Raw genomic sequence first — 14,180 nt, 5'->3', positions numbered from 1 at the left:
TTTATATAGGCTGGCTCAGGCTACGCCTCGCGCTCGCCCCCACTCCTCCTGCGCATGCACCCAATCTGCCTGGCACGATCACACCCACGTCGCGTCCATTCGTGCATGACACGAGCTGGCCACCAACGGATCCTGCATGCACGCACGATACACACAACTAATTGACCCACTAATCTCTTCACTCCAAGCTGCATGCACACACACGCACTGCCTAACCAATTGGAGACTAACTCTAAGTCATGATTATTCTAACAAACTCTTCCTAATCTTGACTTGCCTTCTCGCCTCGCCATCACAGGAGACATGGCTCATAGTCGACCATCGTCCGCCTGATGCCGCCGCGCAGCCCCGCGCCTGCTGCGACGTGCCGTGTGCTCGCCGCGCCCGCGCCACACTTCCATGGCCTCCTCGCCATGCCGCCGCAGCCTCCACGCCACGTCGCCACAGCTTGCGCACGTCTATGGGCCGACACACGGCCTGGAGCTCCGCACAGCCACGGTGAACGCCGCCACCGCCGGACTCGCCGTGCGTCGCCTTCGCCGCGCTCGCCACGCGCCGCCGCGGACTCACCGCGTGCCGCCTCCACGTCCGCCATGACAGTCGCAGCGCCGCGCACCTCCGTAGGCCGACACACGGCCTGGAGCTCCGTCGCGTAGCCGCCGACGAACACTACCGCCATCGCCGGCACGCCTCCGGCACGGCGAACCATGCCAAGACACCAAGCTCATGATTAGGGAGAGTTTGTTAGAATAATCATGACTTAGAGTTAGTCTCCAGTTGGTTAGGCAGTGCGTGTGTGTGCATGCAGCTTCGAGTGAAGAGATTAGTAGGTCAATTAGTTGTGTGTATCGTGCGTGCATGCAGGATCCGTTGGTGGCCAGCTCGCGTCATGCACGCAATCTGCCTGGCACGATCACACCCACGTCGCGGGGCGGCGAGCCGGGCGCGACTGGTGCGTGTTATGGGTGCGCACCGGACGTGTCGGGCGCATCGGGACCGTGGGCGCGCGTACGAGCGTGCGGTTGACGTTGGGAGGAGGCGTATGTCGCCGTTGTGCTCGAGATCATGTTCGAGTTCGGCTACATCCTTCCGGCGTTTGTCGCTGGCGGAAGCCATGGCGGACGCGGAGGAGGCGCGCGGTGAGCGTTTGGTGCAGTCGGGCTCGTCGGGCGCGTCGGATGCGCGCGGGACGTGCGGGACGCACTGGTGCGGTCGGGCTCGTCCGGCGCGTTGGGTGCGCGTGGGACGTGCGGGGCGCAGAGGAACGCCAGACGTGTGTCGCCGGCGGAGAAGGAGCTCGACGTATGTCGCCGGGTCGTGACAGAGCACGGTGTGACCGGCGTCGGTGCGCCAGGTCAAGTCTGCAGGCTGGGTCACGAGCATGATCGACAATGACGGGAGCTACAACAACTCCAGCGATGGCGAGGTCGTGGTTTAGGAGGAGTGTGTTGGGAGTAAACCACGCCTCCAGGCGATGACTGGCGTGCGCGCGCGGGTATGCGCTTCAGGTCTGGCTCGTAAGGCAGCGGCCGTTGGCGAGAGTGGAGGGCTGGTGCGTGAGTTTGTTAGCTAGACTAATGCGTGCGTGCGTGGAGTTAGTGGCTGGTTTGGTGGCCGGATGCTGTGTGTGCAGCCGGGTATAAAAGGCCCCTGATGTATTGATCGAGGTGAGCCGGTGTTGTAGCCATGTAGACATTGCAAAGAGAAAAAGAATTGGGGCGTTCGTGCGCCCGTGGCGGCGTTCGTGCGCCGGCCCGGAATTTCTTGTGTCTTGTGTCTTCTTCTACCTTTAGCCGAGAGTGAGAGAGGACTGCGGTTCCAACATGGAATTCATTCAAACACGGCCGGATTTCATTACATTTCGGGCTACTTCAACTACAAGCGGTGCTCGTCCGGCTCTATAGGTATAATTAATTAACCTAAACTATGATCACCGGTGCAAAAAAATAATCTATGATCACTGGCGCCCGTTCCCCTTGTCTGACCATGAGCCCCGAGAACTGAAGCTTCGCCTTCTCCAGTTCCACCTCAGCGCTCTCTAGCTCCGCCTCCGTAACATCCACCTCCGTAACATCCACCTCCGGAGCCCCGGGAACTGAAGTTATCTGCCTCTACGTCGCCGCCAAGTGACTAATCGGCCGCCGATGCTCAGCCCACCAAGCTTGGCATCGATAGGAGGGGAGGAGCAGTGGCCTTCCTGGGAACTGAGCAGCAGCAACCTACCGTGCACTATTGTACCTCGCTGCTGGCGGTGCCTGCGGACGTGCCGGCTTCGTGGTCGTTGTGGCGGGGCACGACCTCGGTGGAGCCGGCGATGTCATCGTCGTCGTCGGTCTAGCCGAACACCGGATCCGGCGCCTTGTCGCACTCCTTGTAGGCAGCCGCCACCTCCACCGCCCGCTAGCGGTACATCCAGCAGACGAGACGGATCTCGAGGGTGGAGCTGTACGACTCGAGTAGCGCCTCCTGCTTCGCCAGGTCCGCATCCGGCGTGATCGCCCTACCGGCGGCGAGCCACTCCTCCAACTGCAGGTGCTTCTGGAGGAGTTGGCACTTGTAGGCGGCGTTGGCCTACGCCTCTCGGAACTGCTCCTCCCGCAACATGTCCATGTAGTGGGCACGGGCCTCACTGATGATCATGGTGCAATGCACTAGCGAGGGTAGCGTGGATGAGGAGGAGGGTGGTGGCGGCTCATTGTCGGCCGTGTCCTCCATTGGGACGTCGTCGTCCTCCGGCTGCCTGTCGGCCAGCCGGCGGGCAGCAATGGCGGACATCTCCTTCTTCTGGTCTGGAGTCAGCCCATCCTAGAGAGCTTTGGCAGGGGAGGAATCCATGGTGGGAGTGGTGCGAAGAGGCTTTAGAGGCGGATGACTGTGGCTATGGCCACGACAGTAGTTTATATAGCAATGGTGGGTGGCAGAGGGACAGACGGGTGACACCGAAGTAGTCGTGTCGGCAAGCGCGTGTCATTAATGTGCGCACCAGACAGACAGACAGGCGTCCGTTGTATTGTTTGAACGCGCAACAGTTGTCTGCACCGGGAAGCGGCGTGGGCGGCGCTCTCTCGGCCGGCACACCGCTTCAATATCTGCGCCAGTGAGCGGTCGTGTCCGCTCAGGCCGTGCATGAATGCGGGCACTGACGCTCTAGAGCAGTGCTGATTATTTCGGGCGGGAAGCACGGGCGAGAGAGCGGGTTTGGGTGGGCCAGACCGGTTAGAAGCGGATGTGGGTGTTGTCCGGACGCCCGCAAAGCCCCCCATATTTGTCTCTGGTTTGCAGGAGAAAGTACGTCCTGACCGTGCTGCGAACCGATACAGGCACGCGTTGGATGGCTTGCGCAGTCCGAACATATGCGGACGGTTTGAGAGTCGTGGTTTGTGATGCCCTAAGTAGAGTGTAGGGTCAGCATGTCATTCTTGGCAAGCTAAATAACAAACTAACTACTTTCAACAATTAATTATGGATTAGATGGTGAGAGATTGCCTGGTGCTCATTGCACTGACATGGCATCAGGAGCATCTTGCAGACCAGCTCATCATTGCACAAACCAACCATATATGGACTATGAGGAGAAAGATCATCTTATCTCATTTATTATTGATGTTGAAAATTACAATATCAATTATGAAACTCCTGCACATTATGGTCAATACGTGCCACTAGTGCAGGTGTTGAACTACGGTAATATCCATGGAGATGGCATGGTAATATTTTTTTACTATTACGACATCCATGCATCTTTTGCATACATTCTTCTAAAGCTAAATGACATTGCTAACTACGACATTATCAGTATGTTTTTCAATAGAAAATCCCGAAGGATTGTGTGCCTGATCTGATGTTTCCGAAAGGTTGCCTTGATGTTATTAGCTTACGGCCAAGTCTGCCTAGGCTTCACTATTGTTCATACAAGATTTCTCAAAACGATGAAGACATGACAATGAAAGAATGGAATAAATGTATGAAGAATCATAGGGAGCTACTTGGAAACAACATTGTGCGAAGCGCAAGAATTGGACATAGGATAATCTCCATTCTCCATAATGGAGAGTCAGGCCTATCTTGTTTTATATTATTTTACCTTAGAGAGGGTAGTAGGTCCTAGCTAATACTCATGATCATGTGCTAAGAACAATTAAGTAGGGTTGGTTAGATGACTATGATGATGATGAGTGTGGCTTGTTATTATGATAACGAGTAGAAGTTGTTAGATGACTATGATGATGATGAGTATGACTTGTTATTATGATAACGAGTGGAAGTTGTTAGATGACTATGATTATGATGAGTATGACTTTTTATTATGACAATGATGATGAGTTATTATTAATGATGATGATGCTTAGTTGTTATATCATGATGAACATGATCAATTATTATATATATCATTGGGTGAAATAAACATGGATTAGATTCAAGTGGAGGCAACACATGGTGCAGATCGAAAATACTACTAATCCAAATTTGATCATACTAATCCAAACTAAAGTGATCAAGTTTGGATTAGTAGTACTTTGGATATGCACCATGTTGCCTCCACTTGAATCTAATCCATGTCTCTTTCGCCCACTGAAATAATAATTCATCATGGTCATAAAATCATATGATGAGACCACTATATAAAACCAATACAAATACAGTGGCAATATGCAGTAGAAAAAAATAGCAAACTTTACCAGTAGCGCGGGTAGCCTACACTGCTAGGATGGTGTAGTAGTAGCACTGGGTGGAACAAACACGCTACTTCTAGGAAGGTGTAGTAGTAGAGTCGGGCGTCCAAAGCATGCTACTGCTATGCAGGATAGTAGTAGTGCGCCCCACCCGCGCTACTGCTGAACATTACCTGTAGCACCGTATCAGTAGCGCGCTCCCCCGCGCCACTACTACGCCTCCAACCAGCGCTACTGCTAGGCTTTTTCCTAGTAGTGTATATAGCCGATGTCATCGCTGAACTCCTATGCATTGTCTGGAACTGAAGATCCTCCCCATCGCAGTAAGTAGAGGAACTCCGCCAGAACCTACTTCACACAACACCAACTGGGCATGAGTCACTTTTGTTAGAGATATGATAGGCAAATTAACGAACAACAAAATCAACACAGTAGACATGTGGTTTTAACATGGAAAACCCCTCCAACATGAAGGAGAAAAAACCACAGGTGCCAGCTAGTAAATCTTCACTATATTAGGGGAGGTTACAAATGCCAGGGATTTACAACTGATCAACTTATCCCGTGCGGTGGCTTACACCACTACCGGAATCGCACCCTATGCCGACGGCATAGCCCTGATATGCCGTCGGGACATGCCTATGCCGACGGCCCCCGTCGGCATAGGGCCGTCGGCAACATATCCGTCGGCGCAGCCCGGGAGGCCGTCGACATAGGATCTATCCCGACGGTGTCCGTACATCTATGCCGACGGCCCTGGCCGTCGGCAACGTTCCCGTCTAATGGCGGCCGCCGTCAAGTGACGACCACCCGCTACTCGCCACGTGGCTCATCTATGCCGACGGCTAGGCCGTCGGCATAGATGCCACGTGTCAGCAACTGGGCGCTCCTGGGGCAAGCCTATGCCGACGGCCTAGCCGTCGGCTTAGTTTAAATCTATGCCGACGGCGAGGCCGTCGGCATAGGCTTACCCAAGGAGCGCCCAGTTGCTGACACGTGGCATCTATGCCGACGGCCTGGCCGTCGGCTTAGTTTATATCTATGCCGACGGCTAGGCCGTCGGCATAGATGCCACGCGTCAGCAACTGGGCGCTCAGGCCAGCCCTATGCCGACGGCCTAGCCGTCGGCATAGTTTGTATTTGATTTTTTTCTTTTTTCTGTTTGTTTTCAAATCAATTCAATTCATATATACAGCACATATCAGCAGATATATATGATGGAAATAGACATATAGAACACATCTAAGTATCATCCGTCACCATCACGACAATATATGCATAAGCATCATCATAATCAACATAAAGATAAGCATAAGCATATAAAGAAGCACACAAGTCATCTAAAGGACCATCAAAGACCACAAGTTTATCATCATCACCACACACAAGTCATCTAAAGATACATAAGCATAAGCACACAAGTAACCAAAAGGCTTAAGCGCCAGGACGTCGAGCACCGCGGAGGTCGTCACCGCCAAGACCGCTGAAGCCCAGGTCGTCACTGCTAGCGGCAGCGGTACCGCCAAGACCGCCTCCACCTCTGCCTCCGCCTCCATGGATCGGAGTGGTCGGGCTCCGTTACTCGGGAGTGCTGCGAAGACCACCGCCAATGGTTGATCCACCGGTTCCCTCGATGTTGAAAAGACATATTAACGGGATATATGACTGTGTTGAAAGGCATGATATGCTTTGAGTGAATAGATTGGGGATGAACTAACCGGCGATGGGCCAGCGTTCTGTGCCACAAACTCCTCAAAGGTCAGCAACGTTGGTTGTGCTGGAGGACCCTCTGCTGATGGCCATTGAGGGCACCTGCCGGCCGCCATTTCCTGAAAAGCGTGCTGCATCTGGCGATCCCTCTGCTGATGGTATGCATGAAGGCGGTCGTGCCACGCCATGGTCTCCTGGCGTGTGTACTCCATGTAGGCCTACAATATGACATGATAAAACTCATAAAACTACTAAATGCGGAAAATAAAGTGAGCAATGAAGATAAAAGGGAAAATACTTACAGTTTGCTGCTCCTGAAAGAGGGACAGTGACAGTGCACTACTCATGGGCATGCTCGTGCGCTGGCTCAGGGTCGGGTCGATCCGATGGAGTTGTGTGTAGGAGATAGTAGGAGTGATAACAGCATCGAGAACCGCCTGCCGCCGTGCTCCTTCGGCCCCATTCCCCCCACCACCCTTTCGTCCAGATCCGCCGCAATGGGGTCAGGTGTGTCAGGATGTAACGCCAGATACCCATCGGAGTAGGCCTTCTTCTATGCGCGGTCTTCTTGCTGTAGTACTTGGGCTCGCCAGGCTTGGGGTCCTTCCACGTATGGGCGATCTCCCACGCCTGCATGTGTGAGAGCGGCCGCTTCAGTTTCTCCTCCTGCACCACCAAACAGAGGTTAGTCATACATAAGAAAGTAATGGTAAATAGAAGAAGAAGAATGTTTAATGGGGTTAGTCATACATTAACTGCCTTGTGGAGATAGTGGTTTCGGTTTCCTTGAGCATGTACTCCCTCCTTCCCTCGGTTAGCCTTGTTTTTGACTCTCATAGCCGCCCAGGCTCCAGCCTCATCACACCAAAGATCCACCAATGCCGCCCAGGACTCGTCTTTTCCATAACACCAATTTGGTAACACCTACATAATGAAAGCATAATGGCATGTCAACACGAAACGGTGAAATGTACCACAAGGTAATGAAAGCATAATGAAAAATCTTTTATACTTACCTTCAAGAACTCGTCCCTCTCCAAGGTAATGCCCATCCTCCGCGCGTCTTCCTTGGTCATCTTCACACCAAGATAGTCGTGATGGTATGTCGAGATGGCCACATAGCGCACCTCGTACTGCATCTGGCGGGCCTTCTTCTTGGATTGGCGCAGCACGATCTGGTCCGCTCTGGCCCTGTGCTCCGGGAGAACTCGATAGAATTTCTATAATCATGCACGTAACAAGAATGGAAGAAGCCATGAGTTAAATCATTCATGAAACTAGAATGGACTTGTGCTTCTGAAGAGAACTCACCCAGAAAGTGGTGATCACGACCTTGGCATGGGTCCCATGGTCCGCGTGGAGGGCCGCTTCCCAGTGCTCCCAGCTCGTGGCCAAGACCCGATGGTTCGGGTGCCTGACTGGATCCCGACAGTACAACCCCGGCCAGTGTAACTTCAGCAAGACGGTGATGAGGCCGTTGGGAATACGGACCCCTTTAGAATATATCCAGTTGCTGCAAAAGAATGAACTATTAGCATGTGACAATAAAAATAAATAACAACCGGAATGAGCATGTGACAAGCAAAATAATGAAATTATTATAAAGTGGCACTTACTCTTTCCCCGTGGGCTCAATGAGCCACTTCTGCTCCTCAGTAGCAGGAACCTGCTTTGGTAGCTTTGCGTTACCATGCAGCCAGCCCTTGTTGTCAACCCCCTCCCCGCCACCACCATCATCCCCGCCACCACCCTCCTCCTCACCCGCCTCCCCCTCCCCAACCTCCTCCTCATCCTTCTCCTCCTCGTCCTCCTCCTCCACCTCCTCCTCGGCCCCATCCCGAACCTCCTCCTCCTCGCCTGCTTTGTCGTCCTCCTCCCCGCCTGCCTCGTCGTCCTCCTCCTCCTCACCAGAGGAGGGTACCTCACTAGAGGATGGCCTTGAAGACAACACCCCTAAGTCGGTGAGGGTGCGCTCTTTCTGGCCGCGACCCCCTGTAGTAGCTCTCCCCCCACCACCTCGCCCTCTAGGGGCTCTCCCCCCACCCCCTCCTCCTCTAGGGCACCTCTCCCTCGACCTCCCTGTGAGGAGTCATCGTCAAGTAGCCGGGGGGGGGGGGGGAGGATTACGTGCTCGACCACTCCGACTAGGCAGGCCAACGACCTTGCGTAGGAAACCCACGCCGTCGGCCTTCCCCTTGCCCATGTTCCACGAACCTGCATTGAAAAGAGAATAATCAATTAGTAAATTAATGAAATGAAGGAAAAGGCATGATAATAAACACATTAATAAAATGCATAAAAGGCATATTCCTAAACTATAGAAAAAAAATACTTGACACATACATCTGCTAGAAACCATATGAATCATCACTGTTGTAACCTCTTTCTCGGTCCGTCTCATCATCACTATCAATCATATCATCTTCGTTGTCTGACGGAGGTGGAGGCTCTTCCTCGTCGTCAGTGTCTTCGTTTAACTTTTCTAGCATAAGTATGTCATTTTCATTGACAATGGTCTCACCATCATTCCGTGCATCGTCGTCGTTTGGATCCACATCATCATCACCCAATGGTCTAGCGTCATCGTTTCTAACCACATCATCATCATCAGGTTGGTCTTGATAGAACACTCCCTCGTATGTGATGGGGTTAATGTTGTAGTAATCGTCTTCATTCGGGTTCGGTAGCTTACCATGTGGCGACACCTGGAACACAACTTCCCAACCCTTTAGGTACTCTTTCTGGCATGGGTAAGGCAGATAATATACTTGTGTAGCTTGGGTAGCCGCAATGAAGAGATCGGCTCCGGCATAGACGGTTGATGGTTTAACTTCGACCAAACCAATGGAAGGCGTATGTTTTACCCCCTCCTGCGGATCGAACCATCGACATTTGAACACAGGCAGACTCATGGTCTCGCGCCCCTGGTGGAATTTAATCTCGTATATATTTTGTACCCTTCCGTAGTAGTCTACTGAATTTTGACCGGGGTGTACACTCCGGTATTTATAGTTTTGGGATCAGGCCGGCTGTTCTGGTGCTCCTCTGTATGGAAGCGATACCCATTCACATCATACTTTTTACATGTCATGACGGCAGGGTCAAAACCCATGGAAACCCATCTCAATTCATCATCCTTAGATATGTCCGGATCTTTTCCCTACAAGTATAATTGAAATTGTTGCGTGCATTAGTTAACTAATAAATGTTGAACTAGGTATTTAATAAGGGAGTGTGGAAAATTACTTTCTCCATGAACCAAGCAACAAAATTTTTACGTCCAGGGTTTCCATGCCAGAGAAGAGTAAGTGCCTCCGCCTCAGTAGGAGGATTCATTCCCGTCCATTCCTCTTGAACGAAATCACTAAAAAAAAGAAAAGCGGTGTTAGACCGGGACTAAGTGAACATAAAACATGATGATGTGGAAGACATAAAGGAATGGTGTAGTGGTATTACCTCATCCACACTTCCTCAACTTCCCTGATGTTGTGCAAGATATAGAACATGAGGTCCTCCCACTCTTGTCGTGGCATGTTATAAGGTTTCGAGGCCCTAGCCCTCCCACCCTGCGCGTTGAATAGATGGAGCCTGGGTTGATCCTTCGGCTCTCCTATATTGTATCGAGGCACCTTGTTATGCAGATGGGGAACGTGGTCTGGATAGTATGATGTCCTGAGGTCTGACACCTCCTCTAGGATAACTGCCTCAGCTATGGAAGCTTCAATCTTAGCTTTGTTTCCACATTTCTGTCGGAGATGCTTGTTCTGTCTCTCAGGGTCGTACTGCCAGTGATTCTGCACAGGCCCCCCCAACAATACCTCGTTCGCGAGGTGCAGAATGAGATGTGTCATCGGTGTAAACAAGCCTGGCGGAAAGATCTTCTCTAGCTTGACTGTCAACTCCGGTGCCTTCTTATGCAATTTTTCAATCACGTCTTTACTTACTTCTTTAGCACAGAGCGTGCGGAAGAAATGGCTTAGCTCGGCAAGCACTCGCCAGACATGCTCGGGGACATAGCCTCGAACCATCACCGGCATTATCCGCTCAATCCATACATGGTAGTCATGACTCTTCAGGCCGGTCACTTTGCCCGTTGAAAGATTGACTCCCTTACTTATATTCGATGCATAACCATCGGTGAACTTCAAAATGTGTTTCAGCCAGATAAGTACTTCCTTTTTTTCTGGCGGTTTAAGGACAAAGTCAGCATCTGGCTTGAACCAGTTTTTTCGACCGCCTGTGGGAGGCTTCATGTTCAGACGTGGTCTATCACAAATTCTCTGTTGATCGGCTCTATCTTTAAAGTTATCCTTCGTGTTATCAGGAATACTGAGGATCGTGTGGAAAAGGGACTCTGCCACATTCTTTTCGGTGTGCATCACATCGATATTGTAAGGAAGTTTGAGGTCCTTGAAATAGGGAAGCTGCGAGAAGGGGGTAATGTGAGTCCAGTTGTGCGTCTCACCATATCCCTCGAAGCCTTTGGCTTTGGCTTTGCCTTTGCCTTTGACTTTAGGCTGGAGAGCTTTTAGCTGAGCAAGAACATCTGCCCCCAAAAATGTTGGAATCTCGGTTACTTCATGAACAACCCGGCCTTTCGTGAAGTTCTTCTTGTCTTCCCTGTCTGGATGGTCTGGAGGGAGGAACTGTCGATGCAGGTCAAAGGCTACATACTTGCCACCCTTACTCAGCCAAATCATTCGCAGAGCCTACATGCACACTGGGCATGGCATCTTCCCACTTGTACACCGTCCGCAGAATAGAGCATAGCCGGGAAAGTCATGCATGCAATAGTGCAACCAAACTTTCATCAAGAAATTTCTCTGCAGATCCCAGTCGTATGTCAACGTCGGAAAGTACCAAGAATGGTGCAAAGCATCCACCAGCGGCTGCATAAACACACCCAATTGCTTCCCCGGATAATCAGGCCCCGGAATGATGAGCGACAAGAACATGGTCTTGCGTTGCATTAGGGCACCGGGAGGAAGATTGAGTGGAATTACAAACACGGGCCAGCAGCTGTATGGATTGGACGACATACCATATGGATTCAACCCATCACCTGATATGGCTATTCTGACATTCCCAGCCTCGGCTGCTTCCTCGGGGTATTCTTCATCGAACGACTTCCATGCTTCCCTTCCGATGGATGTACGATTTTTTTTGGATTGTACCTTATACCTTCCTTGTGCCACTTCACCATTTTGGCAGACTCCTTCGTGATGAAAAGGCGCTGTAGTCTTTTTACAAAATCAAGATACCGAAGAACCTTAATGGGGATGGTTAACTGCTTTTTCTCACCATCCTCACCGACCACCTCAATGTACCGAGACGAACCGCACTGCCTACAGTACTTGTCATCCGCATACTCGTGCCTAAATAAAAGGCAATTCTTTGGGCAAACATCTATTTTCTCATAATCCATAGAGAGTGCCTTCATGATTTTCTTTGTATCGTACATGCTTTTCGGCAATTCATGACCCTCAGGGAAGCTGTTAGCCCATACTCCCAAGAATGCTTCGAAGCATTTCTGGCTACAACTGTACTCAGCCTTGACTGCAATCAGTTGCGAGATGGCATCCAGCTGAGATATTTTCGCACCCGCATAAAGAGGTTTCTTCGACAAGGCCAAGACCTCCAAGAAGGCCTTTGCGGTTGCCTCCGGCTCCTCTGGTTCATTCTCTGAAGGTGTCGCATTTCCCGTTTCTGCAACAATGACATCATCTAGCATGTCCCTGACCCTGTCGTCCTCATATCCATCGATGCGTTGTCGCATCACCTCCTCTCTACCACGGTCCTGCTCGGCTATGTTTATTGGCGGCATGTCAAAGTTTGGCATATATCCGTGCGTGCGAAGGTGCTCACTCATGTCCGTCTGATTTCTTCGATGACGTCTGGCACATCTCGCACAGGGGCATGGTGGGATAATTCTCATTGGACGACGGAATATCTCCTTCAAATACACATAGGTTTTCGCGATCCACTCTGATGTTACTCGATTCCGACGGATAAAACCACTGTACATCCACTGATTATCTGCCATCCTCTGCTTTTTTGCAAGCCACACAACATAATTAAGGTTTCATTTAAATTAATCACATCAAATTTTCAGTTTCTACCGCGTTTACTCCACCTACATTTCTAATAGGTAAAGATGGGTCCTAATCCCACCCGAGGATGTGTAGATTGAGTACGTTCTCCATTCTACCCCGTTCCGAGAAAAAATTTCGGCAGCACCTCCCCGCAGTTCTCCAGATACACGTCTCAGCAAATAGCCGAGAGAATGTGCTCCGGAGAACAATGGGGAGGCGCCGCCGAAATCCTGTCTCGGTACGGGGTAGAACATGGAGAACATACCCAATCTACACATCCTCGGGCTGTCCGTGGAAAACGTTGGACAATCCGAAAGAGCTGCGGTGAAAAATATGCAATTGAATGCATATTTATCGATGCAACCCTTTCGGACAGGAAACGCCTAGGTTACGCCAGTTGACTTGAGAATGAAATCTAGTCACATGAAAAAGGAGGTGATGGATTTGTAGCTCACCCTCCGCTGTAGAGGAAGTAGTCGAACAGCAGAGGGATGCTCAGGGACCAACGCGTCGGACAACGGCCACTCCGGTGAAATGTGACACCACAAAGCCTGCAAATTCCACCGAAAAAACAATTTAGATCATCACATCTCAGTCAAGTGTCAAACTTTTGTCTTCTATTCTTTTAGCAAGATCATCATGACTATCATTTTTTAGCAAGATCATCACATCTTAGTAAGTTTCAATATTTTGTCTTCAATTATTTTATCAAGATCATTATGAGTATAAAAAAAATTGCAAGATCATCGCATCTCAGTCAAGTGTCAAAATTTTGTCCAACATCCATCCATCCATTCATATATCATTAACTTGACCAACATCCATTTATCAACATGACCTAACATTAAATTTATGATAAACAAAGTTTCTAAAAAAATTCACCGACATTCCATCCCATCCACCATCTATGATTCTAACAACATCCATGCATCCATCTAACAAAAAATAATCCATACATCCATCCACCTAAAAACAGTAGCAAGAAGAACAAAAAACATACAATTTTTTTATTTATCTAACTATCTATCCATCCATTCATCTAGCAACACAATAGCGGCAGGGGAGCAAGGCAGCAGCGGTAGGGGAGCAAGGCAGCAGCGGGGGGAGCGGCACGGTGGCGGGGGAGCTCACCGAGGGGGCGGTAGGGGAGCGGCGGGGGACGTGGTGGCGGAGGTGGTGTTTGAGGGGCCGGCGACGGGCGGCGGAGCGTGGGCGGCCGAGGCCTCCCCGGTGCTCACCAGCAGCAGAGGAGGGCCGGGAGGGCGCCGGAGTTCGCCGGAGCCATGGCCGCGGCCAGCTCACCAGCAGCAGCAGGAGGTTGAGGGGGCGGCGGGTGGAGGGGGCGGCCTGGCCTTGGGTGGAGGTGGGCGGACGGCGGCAACGATGGAGCGCGGCGGCGGGTAGAAGCGGCGGATGGGGCGGCGGGTGGAGTGGGGGCGGGTGGAGGGGGCGGCCGGGGCGGCGGGTGGAGGGGGACTGGGGTGCTTGGAAGGGGGCGGACGGCGGCAGCGGGTGGAGGGGGTGGACGGCGGCGCGGCGGGTCGGGATCCGGTGGCCGCGGCGGCGCGGGTGGGGGTCGGGGTCGGGCGGCGGCGCGGCGTGGGTCGGAGGGGCAGTTGAACGAGTGGCCACGGCGTGGCCCGAGTGGATAAGGGTGGATCTGGCCGTCGGCATAGGAGTGGTCCCACCTGACAGGGAGAGGGCC

The sequence above is a fragment of the Aegilops tauschii genome, chromosome 2 (genome assembly GCF_002575655.3).
Source record: "Aegilops tauschii subsp. strangulata cultivar AL8/78 chromosome 2, Aet v6.0, whole genome shotgun sequence".
Taxonomy (NCBI): Eukaryota; Viridiplantae; Streptophyta; class Magnoliopsida; order Poales; family Poaceae; genus Aegilops; species Aegilops tauschii.
This window is presented reverse-complemented; position numbering follows the sequence as displayed.